We start from the raw sequence: 22,290 nt of genomic DNA on the forward strand, positions 1-22,290 counted from the left end.
TATATCTCTAGTGTTGTTGTTTGAACTGATGAGGAAAGGGGAATATGGTGCTGGCAGTGTTCTATATTAAAGTCCTCAGCAACAGTGTTTAAAGCCCTTGGGCTCCAAATGTCTGAAAGATTGCATTCTTCCCCACAGAGCCTCTCACGTATTAAGGTAAGCACAAGAAGGCCTCTTGGTAGCCCCACCCCCCTCAGATGTTAAGAGGGGGTGGCCCAGGAGAGGGCCTTCTCTGGGGCAGCCCCTAAGTTGTAGAATTCCCTCCCACAGAGGTGGGTCTGGTACCTTCACTTCAGGGATGGGGAACCTGCAGTGCTCCAGAAGTTTTGGATTCCCAACTTCCATCACTCTCAGATAGCATGGCCAATGGTCAAGGATGAGGGGAACTGTAGTCTAACATCATGTAGTGGGATCCATGTCCTCACAAACGGCAGAAATACTTTTCAGTTACATTGGTCAATTTGATAGTCATAGCTATATATTTTTATGGTTAATAGAGCAGCATGATTTTCCTGTTGGGAACAAATTTTTGTGCCCATGGTGTTTTCCCCTGGCATGTGGTGCTTTTTTTTATCTCACCATGAGGATTTTAAAAAATCTATTTCATTCAAATTGAATATTAGAGCATGGGTCACTGTAGTCAAGTGGTCCAGGAACAGCTGCAGCTAGGCATAGACACTCTGTGCCACCGTGGCCTCCATGACAATTTGGAACAAGGTCTACCCACAAGAATGTATACATGCATCACCCCACCACAATCGCAGTTTATCATTATAACTAGTTTGGTTAGGTTGAATGGGGATTTGAACCTCATTCTCCGTGGTCCTAGTTCAAAGCTCTAACCATTTCACCACACTTTGCACTTACTTTAAAATTGTGTTATCTATAATGCATATTACACTGCTTATCTTTTCACCATTCACCCCACAATAGAGCTTCCTGAAAAGGGTCCAGTTGAAAATATTGACCTAGCTCTACCTTACATCACTTCCTGCCAGGGGTGCCAGGGGGCACATTTGAATGGCAATGCCCATCAACTTGGGGGGGGCGGCCCCCTCAAATATTTGATGGGAGGCCCAAAGGGGCCTCGGCCCTTAGGAGTTGGCTCCTATGCTTCCTGGTCATTTATTTGTGAGCTCCAATTCTGTTGCCATTTGCCATTGCTTTTAAGTCATCGTAATTTGTGTTGTTGGCTGAGAACTTTCACCTCATGAGCCCCTCCTTTCTGTTGCTGGCCATTCTTTCTGATTCAATAAGCAATGAGGTCACTATCGTCTTCCTGGGTCTACATAAGGCATGGAGAGGTCACAAGAAATTTCACAGTGGGCTGTAGGCAACAGCTTCCTAAACCAAACATTTCATCTGAACTAACCATGATATTGTTTAGAAAAACAATTCGGAGCCAAATTTCAAGGTATGCTTGCTGCAATATAAAGGTCATGTTGTTGTGTATTTTTAGCAGCGGCAGGAACAACATAATAACAAAACACTTAAAATATATTTTCAAGAGACATTCATGGCCCAATGCTCTTTAAAAATGCTATTTCATATCTTGAATACACCCCAGTAACTATCTCTCAGAATGTAATAGCTTTGTGAACAAGAAGCGGCAGTTGTTTGAATTAATTGCTGATGGCTGACACGTAGACAAGCGCTTTTTTTTTTTTTTAGTACTCTGACCTTTTTGAAGGTTTCTCAAGCCGGAAGCGCAGAGTATTGATAGAAACATCACATGTGCTGTGAATCTCTATTCCTACCTTGGACTTGAAATAACCATTTCCTGTTTTGTTATATTTCCAGTCAAAGTCTCCCTCCACCCTTCTCGCCATTAGCCATATTCACCATTAAAAAATGGGGGCAGCAAAAATAATGAAGTCAAATTCAACCTCGTAACAGTTAGCAGTACTGCGGTTCTACCATGCCTTATCCATTATACAGTGTAATGGAACCACAAGCATCTCTCAGTTTCATGGTATCGTTCAGTAAATGCACATGCATTTGAAATGAAGCTTCCCAATCCAGATTCTTTACTCATTTAACTAACTTTGGGAACATGCTAAGAGGAAGTAGTTCATGTGACATAATAGTCTTCTTCAGATGTTTGCCGGAACATGTGAGGAATAAAAGTATGTAGAGGGACAGGGGTGCATATGCAACTCCCCACCATCAAGGTCCCTGCGCAGGATCCTCTTAAACCATCACACACTGAGCACAAAGGTTTGAAAGCACCTTCTGCATGTGTTCAGCTGAGTGCAGGTAGAAACACCTGTGAGATCAGGAATCCTGCATTCCACATACCCTCCGAGTGTCCCTACTTTCCAGAGACAGTCTCAGAGTTACAGAAGCTCTCCCGGTTTCTGATTTGATCCTAGAATGTCCCACTTTTCCTTAGGACATCCCTATTTTCATCAGAGGAATGTTGAAGGGTATGGAAGCTTTTGAAATGTTTAATGTTATATAAAAACATAATAAATGTCAGAAACCACCCAGAGTGTCTGGGGCAGCCCAGTCAGATGGGCGGGTTATAAACAATAGAATTATTATTATTATGGAATAGGATGTCCCTAATTTCATTGGAGAAATGTTGGAGGGTATGTTATCAGGATTCCCAACTGTGACGAGGCTCTTAACCAGGGGTCAGCAAACTTTTTCAGTGGGGGCTGGTCCCCTGTCCCTCAGATCTTGAGGGGGGGGCTGGACTATATTTTTTTGGGGGGGCTGGACCAGTTCCTATGCCCCACAAATAACCCAGAGATGCATTTTAAGTACAGGGTGAGTCTTTTAAAAGAGGCCCCTTGGAACACGTGTACTCTGTATCCATGGGGCCTCTTTTAAAGGACTCACTCTGTAAAAGCACACATTCTACTCATGTAAAAACACCAGGCAGGCCCCAGAAATAACCCAGAGATGCATTTTAAATAAAAGGACACATTCTACTCATGTAAAAACATGCTGATTTAGAAGGCAGTTGGGCTGGATCTGGGTCCCGGGCCTTAGTTTGCCTCATGCTCTTAACAGTGTTCAGTTGGGCACTCTTAGAAACCTGCTTCAGATCTTGATACTCAAAGTGTGAACATCTGAGGTGAGCCTTTCATTCACAGATACTGGGGGTGGGAATTAAGTGCATGCTCCTCCCCCTCTGTGCACTTCAACCCTGATGTTAATGTGATTAAGTTTAAATCTCCTGTTTATCTTGTTTGTGAATGCAGTAGACCATGACAGTGGCGTAGCATGGGGGGTGCCAGGGGTGCCAGCCGCACCGGGCGCAACATTTTGGGGGGCGCGTTTGGCCGGCCCCCCTCAAGGAAGCGGGAACCTCTCCAAGGCACAGCGCGCCGTTGGTAGAGGAAAAAAGCTGCGCAGCAGCAGCAGCAAGGCACAGCGTGCCGTCGGTAGAGGAAAAAAGCCGAGCAGCAGCAGCAGCAAAGTCGGGAGGAGGAGGAGGTGGAGCGAGCCTGCTAATTCCTTGCAAAGTCGGGAGGAGGAGGAGGAGGTGGAGCGAGCCTGCTAAGAATTCCTCGCAGCTGGCCATCCAACCTCCAGCGAAGGAGGGCCCCGCTCCACCTTCCGAGGGAGCCTGCTAGGACCCCCGGCTCCCTGCAGGTGGCTCACAACCCCCGCTAGCCCGGCCGGGGCTCGGGGAGGATGGGAGCCGCCTGCTGGGCTGGCACAGCTGCGTGTGAAGGCGCGGAGGGAGGCGCTCCCAGGGCTGCCGGCGGCCTTTCCCCGCACGCGAAGGAGCAAGGGCGGCGGCGAGGCTGCGCAACAGCCGCTGCGTGAGAACGAGCCCTTGCCCAGCCCGGGGGACGATCCGGAGGCCCTCTCCGAGCGCGTCGCGTGTAGCCAGCCTGCCAGCCTGCCTGCCAGGGTGGAGCAAAGCAGCGGAGTGGGGAGAGGTTGCCCTTCTTCGCACGCAACCCCCCCCCCGCGTCACGCCTTAAATCCACCCTCCCACAAACTAGGAGCGAGCAGCTGAGAGGGAACAGCTGAGCCCCGAGCAGCTTTTTCTGAAAATGCCCTTTAAAAAAAATAAATCCTAAAATTTATAAACCGCTTGACAGCTACAAAAGCGGTTTGCCAAGAGAATAAAACTGCCAGGAAGCAGTGGCGTAGCGTGGGGGGTGCAGGGGGGCCGGCCGCACCGGGCGCAACATCTGGGGGTTAGGGTTAGGGGGCGCAAATCCACGGGTTAGGGGGCGCAAATTACTTGCCTTGCCCCGGGTGCTGACAAGCCACGCTACGCCACTGGACCATGATAATATACTATGGGGGTGCTCAGCCATACACAAAACAAATAAAATATACACAAGTTCTTTAAATACATAAAAGGCGTTTAGTCGTTGCTACAGACCTTCCACGTCTAATTAGCTGAGGCAACCCATTTCATCAGTTCCACCAAACATGTTAGGTTATTTCACCACTGTCAGATGATCTCTTTCGTCTTAATCTTGGCAGCACAACATACAGAAAGATTCTTCCGGTTAATTGCCATCTTTCTGTTCCATAGAATATCTGCACGTTAATAAGGCAACTGGTTTCAACCACACGATTACAGGAAATATACCACAGATGTTTCTGTTGGGGAAGTCAGATCTGTGTATGCATTTTGGGAAGTGTATGATAGCAAAGAGAGAGGAAGAAGAGGAGTTGATTGCAAACAATCCTCTTTCATTACTGCTGATCGCAAAAGGCTTAGATGTCAAAGCATCAAGGAGGGAACCGAGATTTAGCAGGAGATACTTAGGAAGTGCTAAAACAATAGGTTGACAAGGGACGCAGAGCAGTCAGCTAAAACCAGATCCCTCTTGAAACGGTTTCGGAAGAATGGGAAATGTTTTTCACGTGTGTCGACTGGGCTAGCCAATGCTGCGGATATTTTTGAATTAATCCCCATTATTGAAAACAAATTAATTTCATTGAACCTCTGTACCTATGACACTACTTAGAATCAAAGGAGGAGGATGCACCTGCTCGGCTGCAGTTCAAATAACCAGCATTATTTCATAGCCTGAAACTAATGGTTTCCATCTGCTAAACCAAACATTTCTACCAGCTCTTAAGAAAAAACGCTCTGCAGAACAAAGGATGGTCTTGAGATATATATATATACTAGGAAAGTTGCTTTTAGGGATTCTGGCATTCTCTTGCTGTCCTGATGGGGAAATATATTTACAGTACACTTGCCTATAGATTTTATTCTCCATAGGATACTAACATCTCTAGGAAGTTGTCTTTCGTTTCATCTCTTTGTTTCCTATCCTAGCTAGTGTTTGAATAGAGGTTTCATTAACAGCTTTTGCAGCACTAGCAAGCTGCTGCCTCAAACACTACCATCTAAAGAACCTTCTGGCATCTTCCCTTGAATGGGAGGCATACTAGTGGCCAAAATTGTGAAAACCTTTTTGGAAAAAGTGTATTTCTGAGGTTTGATGGCTCATAACACCACTTTTTGGGGAGTAATGCCATAACATTATATATCAATAGAAAGATACTTTAATGAAGAATGTAATGCAACACAGTTTGTTTAATTATTTGTATTGTATCAAAAGTTATAGCCAAATAACCAGAAAAAGGAAGCACAACTTGCTTAGGTTGATATGCAGTAGTTCTCCTTCTTTTGAATCTAGCCAGTGAGCACGGGTGTTTAGAGAACCACTTTCCCAAAAAGGTTTCCACAATTTTGGCCACTAGTGTATATTACCTGGGAGTGAGCTCCATTGAACCCACCGGTCTTACTTCTGAGTAGACATGAGTAAATTGCACTGCAAACCTCAAATAAGTATCTTAAGGGGTCTCCTGTCTGGCAGGTGCCCTTATTTGCTGTCTCCCCCTGCCTTACCTGGTCTGTTATAGTCTGCAGCTACTTCCAGCTTCTCCAAGCTTCAGGAAACCACTTCAGAGACCCAAGAACTCTTGACTGAGCCAGCTGCACCCTGCTAAGGAGCAAACCTCCCTGAGCCAATCACAGCCGAGCTACCTGTACTTTGAGTGATGCTCTTGAAGTTTCTAATAAATTTTCTTCTGCGACTGAAGGTATCTGCTTGCTATCTGGTCTGTCATTACAGACTGCCCATCGTGATCTGGGTGGTTTATTCTATCAAGCCTCCTGAAGTTAATAAGGCCCTAGTTCCCATTTACCCCTGTTGCTCTGTAATCAGAATGGAGTGAATGACAAACACGGGTTCTGATCAGTGTTTCTAAGAATGGTATTGATGATAACATGGTAGCAGCTTATTAAAGGGCAAAGATGCTATTTAAAAAAAGTAAAACACCAAGCTGACCTAAAGAGAACAATGGTTGTATTGTCAGATTCTTACTATTTGGAACGCATAGTCAGAAATCTTCCAAGTGTCCCTATTTTCCAGGGACAATCCTGGATTTACGGAAGCCATCCCGGTTTCTGATTTGACCCTGGAATGTCTCGCTTTTTCTATCTTCACCGGAGAAATGTTGGAGGGTATGGAGTTATGCGACCCCCGTAACTATACAACCTTTAGAAGACATCTGGAGGCAGCCCTGTATGGGGAAGTTTTTTTTTAAAAAAAAATGTATTATTATGTTTTTATATATGTTAGAAGCCACTTAGAGTGGCTGGGGCAACCCAGTCAGATGGGAGGGTATAAATAATAAAATTATTATTATTATGGAATAGGACAAGCCATCGGAGAATTGTCGGAGGAAATGTAGACATCTTCATGGGATAGTTTAATGACCAATGTTTCTGTATGTATTTGTGGGTCAAAATATAGCACTCTAGACAACTGTATGACAACGCAAGAAGATTTAAAATAAAAAGGCTATAAGCCATGAACACAATGTTTATTCTTGCACAGGCCAAATGTAATAATAATAGGGGTTGCTCGTGCGTAAGTTGCCACCACTCCTGGCTAGGTTGCCTGGTTAAACCTTTCTGTCTGGACAGCCCTTCACTTCGTGGCTGTTTCAGTCGCTAGCAGAATCCGTCAGTGGGCGTTTCTTAAACCTTTTCCAGCATAAAAGCTGTTTGACGCCAAGTCTCCTCCCACTCTCCCTGCGCGGAAGTCTTCTGCGCAGGGAGGGTGTGGGTAGCGGAGGACCCGTGCTCTCCCTGCTGGTGTCCGGCGAGGAGTCCTGGAGCCCTCTCGCCGATTCCCCCATCTGCCCCCCTTTATCCCTGGTGTTGCGCTGATTTCCTTCCCCAGCTGATGAGCTGCCTCTCTCCCTGCTGGGTCCCTCTCCAGCATCACTTGGGAGCCTTCCCTCCGCCTCTGGCTCCGATGTCAGTTCCCTGACACCAAATATTCAACTAAAATATTTGGATATGAGAGAATGACTGATTCAGACAAAGCAATGTATTTTATATCCAAAACACACAAGAGGATTCCTATCTGTAATTATTTTCATATTTTACTTTGCGGATTAAGCCCGCAACAGGTTACTGTGGGGAAGAACCAGGATAATACAGCGCCCACCTAGCCACCTTGTGTATAAGGCAGAAATGACAGCTAATACCAGTTTTTAAACCCCTTTTCCACCTTGGTGCTCTTCTGATGTTTTTGGACTACCACTCCCATTGACCCTGACCAACAACCAACTTGGCTGAGGCTGATGGGAGTTGAAGTTCAACAGTATCTGAAAGGCTCTATGTTGGGGAAGGATGCTTCTATAATACAGTATCTAAGTCAAAATTCTTCTGGTGTGAGGGAAGGATCACCGATTAACTTCACGAATTCTTTGACAACTGAGGCCCATATTATAAAATAAGCAAATCTAATATGCAATAGAAAGGCTGGTTTCTATACCCATTGACATGAAAGTTTATTTTTCATGCAAGAGTTGCAGTAGGAATAGGCAGAACACAGTTAATCTGGTTCATGTGACTTTTGCTGTAGACTTGATTGTAGGGTCTCCCTGGTTGGCTTATTCTATTCCTTTGCAAACTTCAGAGATGTGTGAATATTGAATAAGAACTGTGGTTTTGGTATAGTTTCAGAAAGTGAAGGTCAGGTAGGTTCACCTTTAAATGTGAACTGAATCAAAATTCTCCTCCCATCCCTGGACAAAACTCAGTCCTTTAGCTGTAACTGCAAATTAGGCAATCTGAAGATTATTTTCAGGCTTTTGTGCTGACATGGTCCTTGAACATGTTGCTTGGGGCATTAAAGTGAATGCTTTATGTCATGAGATGGCACATAAACATTGCCAGTTAATTAAGTATATAAATGCATTTCAGAATGGTTTCAGCTTTCAGAGGACCTCTCTCCTTTTGAAGTCTTTTCAGATTCAGTTCTTCTTTTCTTAAGAGGTGTTTTCCAATGATCAGCCCAGTGACGGTAGTTGACGGTTCAGAAAGGAGGAAGAGAACTTAAATGTACTGTTAGATACTGTATTTTTGTAGTGAGCTTCTTTAAACGTGTTCCAGATAAGGGTTAGAATAATCAGCATAATGAAAGGATTTCTAACAAGAGCTGCTATTTGATTTTTATTTAATGCTGTATATATAGTTTTAAGAGAACATAGAACTCAACTGTGGGACCATTTTAAATATTTTCCCCTCCTGGGGAACCTTTGTGATGGTGCAGCATCTGCCAAAATTAAAATGTTCTGGCTTTTCTTCTGGAGAATATGAGCACATCTCTGCAGCTGGCTCCATAAAATGGGTGGGGCCAATGGTAATTAGTCACAAATGACATATCCAGAGATGCTTATGCAGCAGGTTTACATTAATGGTTAACACAAATGATACAATCTTTTCATGTGTTCTTTAAGAGGCATCAAAAGTTTGGTTGCAACCATTCTGGTTTTGTGCATTGCTCTTTTTTGCCATAAATTTCCAGCTGGGGTGTGGGACTATATGTGAAATGTAATATTTAAGTGTCTATCGTTTGTTTTTAGTGGCTGTTGATTACTCCTCTGCAGGATTATTAGGCTCCTATAAACCCAATTGCCTTGTGGGGAGGGCAAGTTTGGGTGGGGGGATTGCAGCTGTGGAGGAGAGTGAATAACCCTTATTTTGCACTGCAGTTGTGTGTGTCCCCCCCCCATCTCCTATGTCAATAAGGCTTCAGGGAGAAAAGTTTTATCCATGCCTCATAGCCACGTGGAAAGGTTTGTAGCAGAAAGCATGAGGAAACAAAGGGAGGGAAGCACACACACAGAGTCCCCAAGATATTTCCTCTGGGGTATGTGACCCTAGGAATAAACAAATACGTCAATTTCTGTTTTTCTCTCCATTTCTCATTTTTCCACTTTTAAGTTCAGTTCTCCACATTTCTGCATCAGTCTGTGAATTATATTTTCAAAAGGTCCTTGTGAAAAATAATCAACATTTTATGATAATTTTTTTCTAATAGGTTTTTTTGGGGGGGGGGGTTAACATTTGCCAGATATACACATTTGGCAATAATAGAATACATTTTTATAATGCAGCAATATGTGCATTTTTACGACCCTTTCCCCAACATACAATTTTTGTACATATTATTTGATTTAAGAACTGCACCACAAAATTCAGAGAAGTGCGAATTTCATAGGATTGCTGTGTTTTGGTTCAGTTTCACAAAATGCAAATTAGATAGGTTTGCATTGAAATCCAGAATGAATTTCTACCCCGTCTCATGTGACCCTTAACATAAAAAAAGTTTCCCACTTCCGCTTTAAGCTACATGTAGCTATTATGAAAGGGTCTATATACTAATAGCAATTGCTGCTCTGCATATGGAGACCTGGATTGGACAGGATAGCCGAATATTTATGCCACTGATGGAGAGTGTGTTGGTTTGCTACCAGCTTTCTAAATGCTCCAAAACAAAGCACATGTGCAAATTTCAGCATCTGGAACTCTCCTACCAGTTGAGGCTAGTTTTTTATGCCCTGCATATTAGCATGGAAGGTCAGGCAGATGGTCAGGAAAATGGTATATCCATAAGTGACTTGACTGTTAGCTGCTGGACAGGAGAAGCCAAATCCATGTAGAGGTTTCTCCATATAAGCCCATTCCACTAGAAGGATGGGAAAAGTAAGTGGTCAGGTTGCATAGATGAAATGGTCCTTACATATAAGAGAGAATGGCTCCACATGAGTGCCACTGGTGTTTATCTAGTATTTGTGGTGGTAAACACATCAAGTGTGAGGGGACGCGCTTATCTCCATACAGTGATGTATATAAAGGCTCTGGAAACCAAGCCTTATGAGGAACAGTTGAGGGAGTTGGGGTTGTTTTGCTTGGAGAAGACTGATAGGTGATGTGATATAATTTGCAAGATATCTAAAGGGCTGTCACATAGATGATGGAGCAAGCCTGTTTTCTGTGTCTCCAGATGGTAGGACCTGAACCAGTGGATTCAGATGCTGACTAAATAATGTTCTGACGGTAAAAGCTGTTTGACAGTGGAACGGAATCCCTCAGAGGGTGATGGACTGTCCATCCCTGGCGGTTTTTAAACAGAAGTTAGATGACCACCTGACAAGGATTCCTCAGTTGTGATTCCTGTGTTTCAGGGGGTTTAACTAGATGACCCTTCCAACTCTCCAATTCTATGATTATATATATGATGCTTGCATGCCAGAGAACTGCAACAAGCAGTAGCTCCATTGTGCTTTTCCACTGTGTATTTCAAGTTGTCTCCCCTCTATTTTTACATGTACAGTGGTACCTCGGGTTACATATGCTTCAGGTTACATACGCTTCAGGTTACAGACTCCGCTAACTCAGAAATAACACCTCGGGTTAAGAACTTTGCTTCAGGATGAGAACAGAAATCATTTTCTGGCAGTGCGGCAGAGGGAGGCCCCGTTAGCTAAAGTGGTGCTTCAGTTTAAGAACAGTTTCAGGTTAAGAAAGGACCTCCGGAATGAATTAAGTACTTAACCCAAGGTACCACTGTGCATTCAGCAGCATGGGGTGAAACTGCAGTAGCTTGTAAGGTGTGAAGCATCTTGTCAGTACAATGTCTATGCCATCATGCATTCCAAAAGCTCTATTCAATTGTACTTAGGCCCCATTCATTGCTGTGGAATCTAAGTCATGACTAACTTTTCAAATTTATTTCAGTGGGTCTATTCTTACCATGACTACATCTGAATATAAACCTTTAATTTGCACATATTGGGTTGGATGCAGACTAAGTTGAACTTGATTCCCATTAAATCCAGTGGGACAAGATAATCATTACTTACGTCACACTGATTTGTGGGGATCTAATCACAATTCACTTAGTCTGGATTCCAAATCATTATCCTTTAGGTTTGCTAGGAATTGTTCTAGTATCTTATACCTCTAGGAAAAGTTTATGCAAATCTAGTATTCTCTAGCAACCACCATTACGGAATATTCATGAATTTCAATATTCAACAACAGTATTCATGAACAAATCCAATATTTATGTCCACCATAAATAAAATATCCAAGCTTCATCCCCCAAAGCATTGCTTTCATCATATCTAATTGGTATTTCCTTTGCCATGGTGACAGCAGACCTGTTGCCTCCCTCAGGGGTTCAAGTCCTGTCTTGCTTTGACACTCCCATTTGGCACTTTCCTTCCTGTAAGCAACACCGGTCTCTCACAAAATCAAGCTTTCAAAGTGAAGTAACAGCTGAAAGGAATAACCTGGTTGGCAACAGCAATATTGGTGTAGCCCACCCTTTGACAAACAGATGGCCCCTAGATGTATTGGACTACAACTCCCATCAGCCTCAGCTAGTGAATAAGGAATAATAGCATTGCCCTAGAACAAAACTAGTTTTAACATAACATATGGCTAGCAGCTGTCAGGGCACATGGATTTGATCTCATGGGAGTGGTTTGTTGTGTATGGTGAATGTGCTTTCCACAGAAGGAAGGAAGTTAATTCAGTGACTATACAGCAATCCATAGCAGTTTAACGCTCGTTCATAGCTTTCAGCCTGCTTAATGTAAAATGAAACTTAAATGCATCTAAAGTTCTGCAGGATAATTGGACTGTATGTTGGACTGAACTGGTTTGTGGTTAACTTCCCTCCACAAATTTGTACTTGAAAGTGAACACTTCTAGAAATGTGGTATACAGTGGTACCTCGGGTTACAGATGCTTCAGGTTACAGACGCTTCAGGTTACAGATTCTGCTAACCCAGAAATAGTACCTTGAGTTAAGAACTTTGCTTCAGGATGAGAACACAAATCGTGTGGCAGCGGCACGGCGACAGCCAGAGGCCCCATTAACTAAAGTGGTACCTCAGGTTAAGAACAGTTTCAGGTTAAGAACGGACCTCCAGAACGAATTAAGTTCTTAACCCAAGGTACCACTGTAATAAGGTACCCTAAAATGGATTGCCAAGTGATTATGTTTGGGAACTCATTCACAAGAAACTTTATCTTTGTCGTTGCTGTTCATTTGCCATGGGACTCATTACTAGGTAAGCATTGTCTGGAGGTTATAGACGTTCTGAATCTAAATCCAGTTGGGACTAGCAGATTAGAGATGAGCATCTCTGTATGGGAGATCATTTTAAATGCCCATCTGCTGCAGTGTGCATCAATGAATAGATCGGCTGGCTTAGTTGTAGTTTTTGGATTCAGGTGAACAGACTTAGAATCTTCTCCATGATCAGAAACCCTGTTTTATCAGGGTTCCGGGTTGCAAGGAGTTCTCGGTCAGACCTTCCTTCTCCATGCAGAAAGGTTTGGCAGAGACAATAACTTTTAAGGGGAGCCTACATGTGCTGACTCCATTCTTTAAGCTAACATACATTTTCCCTAAACATCTGCAAAATGCTTATGATTCTTCAGGAGCTAAAAGGACAAAGTTTGGGTGCTGAGTATAATTTCTTAAGAATGCCACTTTCCCAAGAATTATAATGCCTGTGGTTTCTTGCAGGGACAAAGCTAAAACATTTAGACCAGTTTCAGTATGTATGTTGACATGTGCTCGGTGTACAGCTTTCTTCATGAATTTTGGAGACTTGTTAGGGCCCTTTATACGCTGCAGACCTCTGTTTTTGCATTTTTCAATTATATTAGTGGCACTCGCTCACTCTGAATCAGCTTTTTCCTTTTCTGATAGAAATGCAAGAAGGCAATTATTTACCTGAAAATAGCATAATCATGCCTTTTAGTTTGGGACAGATAGTGCTGTTCATGATTTGATCAATAGAGGGCACCAAATGAGAGTTTTGCTCGTTTAGTTTCTTCTCTTTTCTTTACTCTCTCTTTTTGGTTAAAAGCAGATTACAGGGGTGGGGTGGGGGGAATAAAGCTCAAATCACAATTTATGCAGGCGAGGGGGTGGGAATGTTCCCATAAAGCGCAACCATTATACTAATTACTAAGAAATCTAAATGAGTCCTTTATGAGCATGTGATCTGTTTAATAACTCTTAAACAACATTAAACAATGCAATTCATTATTTATGTCTGTGTAATTGCCAGTGGATTTCAGTGCAAACACACAGATATGCATACACCTCAATAAAAAGGATGCTCTCCTAGAGAAGGGCAAACAACTTAATAGGCAATAAAATGCTAGTTCACCCTATAAAAACTTTTATTTGTCTGTTCTGCAGACACATGATTAATTGCATAAACTTTCCGGGGTAATTAGCTGATTAGAAGGGGTAAAAATAATAATCTGTAGAATATTTTTCAAAGCTTGTTCTCCAAAGATACAGATACAGATACAGATGTTTGCATGCCACATTGGTTGAATCAGATGGCTCAGTCGGTAGAGCATAACACCCTTAATCTCAGGTTTGTAGGTTCAAGGTCCACACTGGGCAAAAGATTCCGACATTCCAGGCACTTGGACTAGATGGCCCTCGTTGTCCCTTCCAACTCTATGATTCTTACCTCACAGTCTTCCAACAGTGTACAGGGAGCACATGGCTTTTCATGCCCACATGTCTACATGGGAGACCTTAGGCCCAGTATTCAAATGTGGCCCTCCAGGCCCTTGGGGCAGGGGCGTATGAAGTGGGGGGCGGAGAGGACGGTCCACCCCGGGTGCCACTCTGGGGGGGGTGACAAGATGGCCTCTGCCTCCCCCCAGCTGTGGAGAGGCCGAGGGCGCACGCAATCCATATGGGCGCTGCTCGCGCGGTGTCTGTATGGGCTGCCTCTCGCACGGCAACTGTATGGGATGCCGCTCTTGTGCACCATTCATATGGGTGTCCATACGGTCTGCCTCTCGCACGGTGACCGTACGGGATGCTGCACATGCGCACTCCGTATGGGCTGCCCTGCCCCGGGTGCCGGAGAGGGTTCCTCCACCACTGCCTTGGGGACTCCACCCAGACCACGCACCCTCTCCAGCCATGCCCCTCTCTAACCCTGCTTTGCAGCCTTCTTGAGCACTTCTCCCAAGCAGAAATTTGTCCTTGAAACCTGAGAATGCCCCTTGCTTCCCTGACTGGACCATAGCTAGAAGGCTGCTGCATAAGTAACAAACCTACTGTACAAAGATAAAATTTATTTTTGTTGCTCCGCCCGGTTTTGCCCAGCTCACACTGCCATGTGCCCCACCCCTGTCCCTGGTCTGTAGCTTGTTATCCATGCACTGAATGCTCTTAAGTGCCCAAAATGCAAAAGCTGCACAACACACAAACTTTGTACATGGCATGCACTAAGCTGCTGCATACACAAGTTATATTGTGTGCAAAGAACAGTCAATACATGCAAGTCAGAGGTGGAAACAGTGAGCGCTGGGCATGATTCTTGTCCCTATCCATGCATTCCATTTTCAAAGTTCTCCAGTTCTGTACAAATCAGTGGTGCATTAGTATAGGTTTTAGTCTTTCACTCTTATCAACTCTTATAGGCACCTTAGATCTAGCATTTTGATCTAGCCAGCTCAGATCTAGAAGTCGAGCTCTATTTTCATGATACTGGTAAAGATGAGATACGGCCTAAGGGAAGTTTTTGGGGTATCTCCGCAAGCAGGTGTGAGGCGTCTGTGAGAAATGTAACTACATGCAGTTCACAGCATCTGCATTTGTGATTTTGTCTAGTGACAGCAGAGGAAGGTGGTTGTAGTGCTGTAAGTTTTGATTTCTGGCAATGCAGGCATAACAAATTGGCATTTGGTGGTTCAGGATCCACCAGGACATGGTTGAAAAAAAAAGGTGGGCTGCTCCCACCAATGTTTCTGTGACAGTAGCAGCTCCCCAAATGCTGTCACAATCACAGAATACAGAAATGTGTTTCTGCTGTTAAGAGTGGAAAGAGTGCTTAATACATTTCCATTGGTTCTCTCTGTCTCCCTCCCTCCCTCCCTCCCTCCCTCTCATGTGTGTCAAAACTGTCTGCTCTCAACAGGGCTGCCTTCAGATGTCTTTTAAAAGTAATAGTGGCTTATCGCCTTGACATCTGGTAGGAGGGCGTTCCACATGTCGGGCGCCACTACTAAGAAGGCCACCTGCCTGGTTCCCTGTAACCTCACTTCTTGCAGGGAGGGAACCACCAGAAGGCCCTTGGCACTGGACCTCAGTGTCTGGGCTGAATGGTGGGGGTGCAGATGCTCCTTCAGGTATACAGGACCGAGGCCGTTTATGTGTATGTGTGTGTCACTTCTGCCAACCTAGAAGTTAATATTCTGTTGGAAGTCGCCCAGAGTGGCTGGGGAAACGTAGCCAGATGGGCAGGGTATAAATAAATTATTATTATTATTATTATTATTAGTCAAAAGCACACTAGTGCTAGTAGATAAATAGGTACAGCTGCGGCGGGAAGGTTAACGGCATTTCTGTGCATGCTGACTTCTATCACGATGTTTCGTTGCACCAGAAGTGATTTAGTCTTGGGGGACAAATGTCAGCTCCCTCAGACTGAAAGTGAGATGAGCACTGCACCCCATAATTGCCTTTGACTGGACTCAACCATCCAGGGGTCATTTTCCATTACCTTTTACATATCCCACATAGCTAGAATTTCTTGCATGTTGAGATTGTTAGGTGCATTCCTCTTGGTTTTGTCACAGTCTGATGAGATTTGTTGTGTGCCAGCTATGCAGAGGGCCTTTTTTGTTGTGGTGCTGTTTATGGAATCACTTTCCTTCTGAAATCAGGCAAGCACAGGCTTTGATAAGCTTTCACTGTCTGCTGTAGTCTTGTTTGTTTGTCCAGGCACTTGCCATTAGCTTTTAGTAGAAATTGGCCTGTTTGTTGCTGCTGTTTTGAGGTAATTTGTGCATATTTTAATATGTTGCTTTTTTTATTAGAAATGCACATGTACTGCTGTGAAGCACCCTGGAATCAGTGGTGAAGAGTGGTATAGAAATGTTTTAAACAAATAAAGCTGATCTGCCTTTTTACTTGTTTGCATCTTGTGGTATGAGTTATATATACGTGTGGCATCTCTTAAGTTGGGGGTTCATCAATGGCTTCCACTGATGATCCTGGACTCCCGTTTTATTCTTCAAAATTGGAGTGACTGACTCTTTAACTTAGGGCATCTGTTTGGCTCTCATCCAGATGTTCTGAGACCACCCATATGTCTGTGTAGTTATCCAGTCTTCATGGTTCCAAACAGAAAGTTGACCAGACACAAAATGCTGCCTGACTGAATGGCAGAGCTTCAAAGAGGTCTTTTGTCGGTGCAGATAAAAGTCTCTTTGTCCAGTTTTGAGATAGATATCAGTCTTTTCCAAATGGTGGACTACAGTATGAATTCTCCTTCGCTTCAATCACTGAAGTAGCATCTGGATATCACAGGGAATTCTGTATGTTCTCCCCCCCCCCCCAGGCTGAACTCAGAGCAGATCTGCAGTTCAGCAAAACACATCTCCTGTTGAGATCACGTCGAAACCACTATCTCTCACGCAAACATAGCAAACTCTCTGCACTCTAGTTAATTTTGCTAATAAGCTTCTGGTTTCTTGGGCCATTAGACATTAAGACCAGTTTTTGTGTGTACAAATAAGCCATTAGGAAAAGGGCAGTTGATTAGCGGATGTTCTGGTAGCCCTAGATGGAATTCATTCGCATGCATAGGCTAGTGGCCAGATGCTCTATTTCACATTTTCTAGAAACTTATTACAACTGAGCAAACTGAGTTTAACATTACTGCAGGCCAACCTGACTACTTAAAAGATACTTTGAATGTGGACTACTTGTATGAGTCCATTGGCAGATTGGCAACGGGAGTACATGCAAGAGACATTTTGTTAGATTTCTGTTACGTTATTGCAACTAAAGAAGGTGGTAACTTATCACCTTCTTTAGTTAGGGATGAGAGAGAAATCAGATTCATTTAGCATTTAAAGGTAGATTTATGTGATTTGCAATTTTCAGAACAAGATGTGAACCGAAACACAGCCACCCTTTAAAATTCACACCACTCTGAATTTTGCAGTGCAGTTCTCCAGTGAAGCAATGTGCATGAAAATGCCTGTGCTAGGGTAGTGTGCAGAAAAATGCATATATTTGTGGAAATGACTTTAAAAATGCATTATAGGGAAATTGCTTTGCAAAAATGTGCATATCAAAAAATAGCATGCAAAAATGTGTGTGTTACGCAAAATTCACACTTAAATGCTAATTAATTTGCATGAAGACTTTTAAGATTTGGGAAATGATAGAGAGAAACTGATACTGACATATTCTGTAGTGAATCTATCTCCCTGTGAACAACATTAATGCCTCAGATCTGCAATTCTTCCACAAAAATGAACTTCAAGTGAATATTATTTTTAAATCCTTCTTTTTATCCAATTTGGCATCACATTGTTTCTTCTGAATTTAAAATACCCAAATTAAAAAATTTTTGCCCACAAATGTCGTTGGCAAGAGAGAAATTTGCTGCTTCTAGTTTATTTAATATATTCTTTTTTTGCTTTTCAGTCCAAAAGTTTCCCAGTGTGGCTAACTGAATGCACTGAAGAAACCAAGTGCAATCAGAATCAACAATGATAACTTTAAAATAGCAAAATTAGATGTTAAAAAAACAGATAAACTAAAGGTATCAAGAATAAACAGCATTTTAAAAGCTGTGGTGGACTCTTCTCCTAGCATCAGAATGATAAAGGAGATCCTCTCTTAGGAGAATATTCAAAATATAGGGTCTTTTCAGTGGTGACACCCTATTTCTAGTCACTATCCATAGTAGAGGACCCTGAAGAGGACCTCAACATCCAAGCAAGTTCATTGGAGCAAATACTGGTATATTCTTAATAAAAGCAATTGATATCTCACAGTCCATCTACTTCTCTCATGTGGCCAATTGGGGTTCACTTTCTAGCCCACTGTCATGAGGTTATGCCCATGTTTACATGTTAGCCATTCCTTTGAGCCACTTAGCAGGAAATAAATCCAGTAGAGTTGAGGCAGGAATGGGGAATTTATGCTTCCCCTGATGATGTTGGACTCCAAATCCCATCTGCCTGTGCAATGGTCAAGGATGATGGGAGCTGTAGTCCAACTACATCAACAGAGTTCCTATCGCTGATAAAAGGGAAATCTATAAATTAGATTATCAGAGGTAATCTTAACTACCCATTTGATATTTAGTCTCAGGGTTAACCTAGTTCAGGGGTCAGCAAACTTTTTCAGCAGGGGGCCGGTTCACTGTCCCTCAGACTTTGTGGGGGGCTCGACTATATTTTGCAGGGGGGAAATGAATGAATTCCTATGCCCCACAAATCACACAGAGATGCATTTTAAATAAAAGGACCCATTCTACTCATGTAAAACATGCTGATTCCCGGACCACCCATGGACCAGATTTAGAAGGCGATTGGGCCGGATCTGGCCCCCGGGCCTTAGTTTGCCTACCTATGATCTAGTCCACCCGTCTTTCTTCAGCTGACGCCAGCTAGATGTACTGAGAAGTCCACAGGCAGGCCATCCTTTTCAGTTGTCTGGGACTGATGGACTATGGAGTCCTTCAACATCTATGAGGAACCAGATTGGGGAAAGCTGGTGCAAAAGGGCTAAAAGAATGGAAGCAGTTTGAGTAATATTGGAAAAAAGAGGAAGAGGGATATGACTTCGGTCAACATTTTGGATGCCTTTCTGGAGTTTTGATGCGGGACAGCAGATGTGCTGCTTGGTAGGGAGTACTAGGCTGTTCCCACCTTGTAAATAAACTCAAATATTACAGAAATGGCTAATGATCTCTCTGTTCCAGAGGAAGCCGAGCCCAAGTAAGCACTATTCCTAGGATGTATCACCACGTTGGGAAGGGTAACATGCGCCATCTTATACTGTGGCTGAGCATACTGAAGCTCTTGGGAGGGACAATTTGAAGAGGAGACAAGAGTGGGGAGTGCTTAGCCCTTTCTCTACAGAATGTTTCCCCCCTATAACTTCCTCCTTTCACAAATCGTATTCGAAATGAATGTTTCCCACATTGCAAACCCTGCCGACCACATTTTAACAAGTTAAAAAGGGCTACTGCTCTTCTTGTTTTGTGGCCTGAGGCCACTCATAGCATGCTTGTTGATCAAGCAGCACTGAAAGAATTCATCGGTGATCTAAGGATTTCAAAGCATCTCCTTGTGACCTGCAGATCAGAACCTGTCTCTCTAGACCCGGCACTTTTATTGCTTACCGTTAGCTTATCTCCTTTCACATCCTCATTTCTTTTTTAACCTGAGGAAACTTAGGACAAACAGCTTTAGCAGGGATTGTAAGCAGAAGTTCAAATTCCTATCCTGTCGCCCTTCAGTTTGTACTGCAGCATACATTTACCCATAGACTTTCCTGCCCTTTCCTGTCCAAAATGGGTGTGCACCAAAGATGATTCAATTTGAGAGCCCATTTTGGAAAGCAGGTCAGTTTGACAGAATGTTTCAGGCACAACTTGTTTTGCCTTAGGGCTGAATCAGAACCTTGCTTTGGAAAACCAGAGGTTTCCAAAATCTCCCCATTGACTTACATGGAGAAATGGCCAGGGGTGGAGGGAGTGTAGAACCATTTTGGCATAATTAGATAAAATTTGCAGGCATTGTTGCCCCTTCTATAGGGATGGTGCCTACTGAATTTCAGAAAGATAGGGGCAAGGGTAATCTTTAAATTTCTGGGGATTAAGAAATACATAGATACTTACCCCTCTGTGATTTCTATTTAAAATGTTGTACATTGTTGGGGTGCAGAATTTAGGACGTTATGAAAAATGAAAACATTCTGAGGCCTTGTTTCCCACTTAATTGACAAAACCACAACATTAATTTATATTTAGAATAATGCCTTCATGGACCATGTCAGGTTTGCTTTTGAGTTTCTGACCTGCAGGGAAGCCCCTTTACTTAAAAAAATAGTTGATAAGGATAAATAAGTTTTAAAAACTTTTTCTCTGGTTGTATGACTTGGGGGAAAGAATTTCACCCATCCATACCCAACTGCCTGAAAACAACTTTGTAAGATGTTGCCATGTGTATGTATCTAACACAATGAAGTCAGAGAGGAATTACTTTCACTTGCTTTCCTGACCTGGTCTGTTGGACTAAAAAATAAAATTAAACTCCTCTGCCTACTTATTTGAGAGTAACACCATCAAACCCAGTGGGAGCTACTTCTGAGTAGACCTATATGAACTGTGAATCTGAGATTCCCATGATGAAAATTGAAGAAGGGTGGTCTTTAATCAGACTAATTAATTGAGAACATCTTTGTATGCTGCAAACAAGTGACAGATAAATCTTATGAAACAAAGAAACAAATATTTGGCTCTACTCACCATTGCCTGCTGGCATGTGGCCCCTGACAGATGATTTCTGAGGGAATGTGGCCCCCGACAAAAATGTTCTCCACCCCTGCTCTATAGGAAAGTGGTAGCTTCATGCTGTAGGCCAGTTACCATGCTTAAACATATAATGTCTCCTTTGTAAAAAAAAAAAAAAGTCTCCACGGTATATTTACAGCTTCTTTCTCCAGGGACAGGAAATAGCATTAGAATTTTGCCTCTCTGTTTAGCCCACACAGAGATTTAGGCAGAGATAATAAGAAAATGCTCTGCAATTATGCTCGCTCACACAGTATTAGCCTTTCAGATATGAAGCTGAAGCCAAAAGGAATAGCTCAGCCATTTAGGGTATATATTTCCCTGGCACACTGTTAATATTACCAAAGTCATTAGCTGGAAGTCATTTGCGCTCAGTCATTTTGCCTGTTAATGAGGCACTACTGAATCCTCTAGACATTAATTCCATTTAGGGAAACACAAAGGCAATCTGTACCTTACATCAAACGATTATGACTGCAGTGAGCGTGAGGAATTCGGCCGTTTGTAGGGGGTTGTTTTCCCCACAACAGACCCTCTGAAAAGAATTATGCTGTCTTTCAGATGTTAATTTGTTAAGGAAAACTCAATAGCTAATAAAGACAATTGCGTCTGTATTGTAAATATTAGGAGCACTGTGAAACCACCACCCTGCATTTTTTTGTTTTTGTTTTAATAACAAAAAGGAGTGAAATAATGGGTTGACAGAGACCGTTTTCACAAATGACACCCACATTTGGGTTGAGCATCTTCTCATAGCTGGTAACTGAAGTGTGAGGCCTACATTTGGGCTAGAAAGTAGGTTTAATTGTTAAATTGCTGTATGGTTTCATTTAGTATCTCTTTATTGCATTTATATCCCACTTTTCCTTCAAGGAGCTCAAGGCAGTGTGTGTGGTTCTCTTCCTTCCCATTTTCCTCTCGCAGCAACCCTGTGAGGTAAGTAAAGCTTGTGAGTTACCCAAGGTCACCTAGTGAGTTTCATGGCTGAGCAGGGATTTGAAACCTGATGTCCCAGGTCCTAACCCAACACGACACCACATTAGATCTTCCTTATTTTCTCTTCAGCCCTGCCAAGATCTGCACTGCACAACTTTGGAAAAACAAGGACAAAACCATAATGCCAAATCTAACAAACTGGTTGAAGGAGGTCCTGGACCCTAGACATTACAGGGGAAGAACAAAACACTATCGAATTAAGTGAAGAAAGGTCTACCTCACATTCTTTTAACGTCTAATGGTATTTTTCAGCAGCTTGATCCTATATGCATCCAGTTGGGAGTCCTGAAGGCTTCAACCACGCCTCCTTTCAAACAAATAGCTATAGGAGTTATAGCATGGCAGTTCACTCCTATACACGCTTACTTTTGAGTTCCATAGGGTTTACTCCCAAATAAATGGGTGTAGGTTTGCAACCTAAATCTGAAATTCTATGCATATTTCCTTGAGAGCAGGCCTGAATGAATTCAGTGGGACTTAGTAGAAACTGACTTCATTATGGAAGGATCAGATTCAAAATGTATAGTTTTCTTAATGTCCAACTTTGGGGGAAATTGTGGGTTTTTTTAAAGTTCTATAAGTAGCATTGGAAATGTATCAGCCAGGAATGCTCTACCAACACAA

General features: G+C 42.9%; 1 protein-coding gene across 1 annotated transcript in view; it reads right to left on the bottom strand.

The window, feature by feature from the left end:
- AGR3 (anterior gradient 3, protein disulphide isomerase family member) overlaps window positions 1-20,809 on the bottom strand; it is a 39,595-nt gene extending 18,786 nt beyond the window's left edge. Inside the window, exon 1 of the mRNA XM_083468943.1 lies at window positions 20,626-20,809. The gene's annotated coding sequence lies outside the window, so the exon portion shown is untranslated. The remainder of the gene's footprint in view (window positions 1-20,625) is intronic.
- Between the last annotated feature and the right edge of the window lie 1,481 nt (window positions 20,810-22,290).

This window comes from Podarcis liolepis, assembly GCF_965112155.1.
Source record: "Podarcis liolepis genome assembly, chromosome: 12".
NCBI lineage: Eukaryota > Metazoa > Chordata > Lepidosauria > Squamata > Lacertidae > Podarcis > Podarcis liolepis.